This window comes from Octopus bimaculoides, chromosome 1 (genome assembly GCF_001194135.2).
Source record: "Octopus bimaculoides isolate UCB-OBI-ISO-001 chromosome 1, ASM119413v2, whole genome shotgun sequence".
Classification (NCBI taxonomy): Eukaryota; Metazoa; Mollusca; class Cephalopoda; order Octopoda; family Octopodidae; genus Octopus; species Octopus bimaculoides.
This window is the reverse complement of record NC_068981.1, coordinates 30,226,507-30,230,368: the sequence shown is the minus strand read 5'-3', so window position 1 is coordinate 30,230,368 and position 3,862 is coordinate 30,226,507.

Here is a 3,862-nt window from a genome sequence, read left to right as displayed (position 1 = left end):
TATATATATATATATATATATATATATATACACGTGTGTGTGTGTGTATATACACACACATATACTCGAGCTAGTAGAATCGTTAAAACGTCGGAGAAAATACTTTGCAGTACTTGTTCCGACTCTTTATGTTCTGTGTTTAAATCCCACCGCAGTCAACGAAGGGGTCGATAAAAATAAAATACTAATGAAGTATTGGAGAGTCGATGGTATTGAGTAATCTTCTACCCTCGAAATTTGCTGGCCTTATGGGTGTGTGATTATGTTCCTTTCGTAACTACGTGATTTTGAGTTCACTCCCATTGCGCAGTACACAGGACAAGTGTCTTCTGCTACAGCTTTGGACAGACCAATGCCTTATTAGTGAATTTGGTAGACGGAAACTGTGAGGGAACTTGTGTATCGAGTATATGTATCATGTGTGTGTGTGTGCGCGCACATACGTGTGTGTGGCCCCACATCTTGATAACCTGTATTGATTTGCTTACGTCTTCGACCAATGCCGTCAAGGTAGTGCCCCAGCATGACCGTAATCCTATGACTGAAACAGACAATACACAATTAAACAACGAGCTTCAGGAACTTTGTGAGGTGAGGTAAAAAGAATCATCGATGAAAATGAAATTTTGGAAAAACAAAAATAGCTACAAACACGCTGGTTTATATTTTTATGTATCCTAGCTGTGAATAAATGCATCCTGGATATGAATGGGATTATAATAGAAAGTTAAATACTTCGAAGTTTAAATTAACTTTTACATAGCACCTCTAGAGACGATGAGCTGCTAAATGAGGAAAGTGAGCTTAAGAAATTTGAAAACCATGGATTATCTTTTACTTGGTATATTCAATGGACTGTGGCCACGCTGGAACCCGCCTTTTTTTGATTGTTTTTTTAATGCGAATTACAGGTGTTTCAGAATGTGCGGTATTTATGAAATGACGAACCATCAAGAGAAAAAAAATCGTTCTGTGACGACTGTCCCGATAACACGATGAACGGAAACAGAGAAAGAAGTTCGAAAAACATTGGTTTTGAGAAAAAGAAAATTCTTAATGCAAATTATATGTGTTTTAAAATGTGGGATACTTTAAAAGAACGAAAAACACCTTACAAAACCAAAAACTTTCATTTTATTCGTGACAGTCTTTTGACGATTGAGCTCATCTGTAGCAATCAATATTTATCTATTTATTTGGAATTTACATCTAAATTACATTTCGATCGGTTTAATACCTGATTGTTTATCAGGTGTTTTATTTCTGAATATGTACACATGTCCATGGTATCCTGGATAAGAATGCGAATAATCTTCGTTTTGAAATGAAAAGTTCTTACAGAATAAATCTGATATGGTATCTAAAACCAGAAATAAGGTACTTGATGACGATCGGAATTAAGATTAATCGAAGCTTGGTGCAGATGTGAGTACAAGCTAGTTAAGCAATTCGCTCAATTGCGGCCACAAAGTTATTCTATGATGGCTAGCATTCTGAAACACCTCAGCTGATGTTAGAAATAAAATTGTAATTAATTTTCCATAAGGAGAATCTGAAAATAAGCTTTAAAGGGAAGAAATGATGGGGTGTGAGATAGACAGAAACTATCAGATGCAGACAAAACCGAGAGCTTAATTGATGGATAGATATTGATTATCGATATATTTAAATAAACAGACATAAATAAAAATTAAAATGTTTTATTCATTAAAAATGTGATTTACACAAGCAAATAATTTAACAACAATAAAAATGAATTAAAAAAAGGTACACAGGCTTATAATAGGGAATAATGGTCCTACCTTTAAAAGATTTTAAGGTAATCCCAAAACAGCATTACTGAGGGTGATCGCAAGGTTGAGATGCTGAAACAGCCAAGCACCTTTACTTTATAGATATTGCATTTAAACAGATATAGATATTAGATAAATTGATATAGATGATAATATATATAAACTCCGGTTTAAACCTAATTTGACACCAACCATTAAGCCTACACTTATTCGGTTATGTAATCTTTAGTAATTTATACAATTAATTTGAGCTGGTTATTGTTCATCATTAGATTAACTCTGGTTAAGCAGGTCGATTAGCAAACGCATTCCTGTTATAGCCATCTCGTCTTTCTTTTTTATTTTTCTTCCAGTCTTTCTCCTTTTTTGCCTACTCTGCCTCTAGGTCAACATACAATTGTGTTCTTTCTGCTTTTTAAAAAAACAATAGGGCGATTCCAATGCTATTTCTAGCTGATAAAGCAACAGCGTAGAGGCTTCTTCAATCACTCGAATTTCTCTGAAGTAAACTTAATGTTTGTAAAATGTTTTATTCATTGCATACCCCTATGTTCGAGAATGAACAATATTATTATAAAAAACAGTATATTGGAAACCAATACGTTCATTTCTTCCGTCTTTATGTTCTGAGTTCAAATTCCGCCGAAGTCGTCTTTGCCTTTCTTCCTTTCGGGTTCAATAAAACAGTACCAGCCGAGTCCTGGAGTCGATGTAATCGACTTATTTCTTCCTCCGAAATTGCTGGCCTTGTGCCAAAATTTGAAACCAATATTAAATTTTCGAAACTATTATTGGCAAAATCGATAGAACATCGTAGAAAATACCTGCAGTGTTTAGTGTCATCCTTTTGCATTGTGAGTTCGAATTCCATGTAATTAACCTTGTATTACGTCGCTTCTGGAGGCGATAAAATAAATACTAGTCATGTACAAGTTCGATTTAACCTCCTAAACTCCACCAAAAATGTGGTCATGCACTTCGCTTAGGAATAATTATTAAGAATAATGAATAAATATATCGTGTTTTCTTTGCAAATAATTGTTTCTAATTAAATTATTAAATTATTCATTTCATCACACTTAGAAAGAGGGAGTAAAAACCAGAATTCCAATTAAAAAAAAAACTGAGGTCGCCTAGGCATTATACAAGAAATAGCAGTCAAATCTCCCTCAAACACTTCAAACTGTCTTTTTTTATTTTTAAATTGTGTGCAGCCCTAGGTAGACAGGTTGGAATGTATTCAGTTAAAAGATTTGCTTAAATAGCATTCACTTGGGGGGATTAAGTAATAACAACATCCTAACAGCAACTATAAAAAAATAGGTTGGAAACGGTAAAGGTAATTGGAAAGACGGATAAAATAAATTAAAATACTTGCCAAAATACAAACATTGCTGTTTACGAAATCTATAATATTCGTTTAAAATTTTAGCTTTCTTCTCTTCTTTTGCTCATTCGTCTTTCTAATTATTCTTCCTGATTTCTTTCTCTCTACTAAAATAATAAAAATTTTCTTAGTTGATGCGTTATCCTCTGTCATCTCTTCAAACACATTAAATCACATCCAAAAGTTAGTCGGTCGTCCGAGTCGAGACAACCTTATATTTTGTACGCAGCGAGTTACTTCATCAACACATGAAGGTCATTGAGACATCTGATTGTAGGCAGCTACTTAAATATCGATTTTCATCTATACCGGGCGATGCGCAATAATCTATAACCACTTGCTTTCTGCATTATCGGTCTTTATCCTTTTCCCACCACAGCGTGCACGCGTACCCTCTTCTTCATCTCTCTCTCTCTGTCTCTCTCTGTCTCTCTCTCTCTCTCTCTCTCTCTTACACATACATCCACATCCACACAGATGTCTCTCTCTCTCTCTCTCTCTCTCTTACACATACATCCACATACACACACATGTCTTTCTCTGTCTCATTCTTTTGATATTAGTATCATATAATATATATCAAAGCATGCAGTATTATAGATCCATTTCAACCGATTTTATCAATCGGGATACTTAGACAACTATATATGTATATATATATATATATATATATATATATATA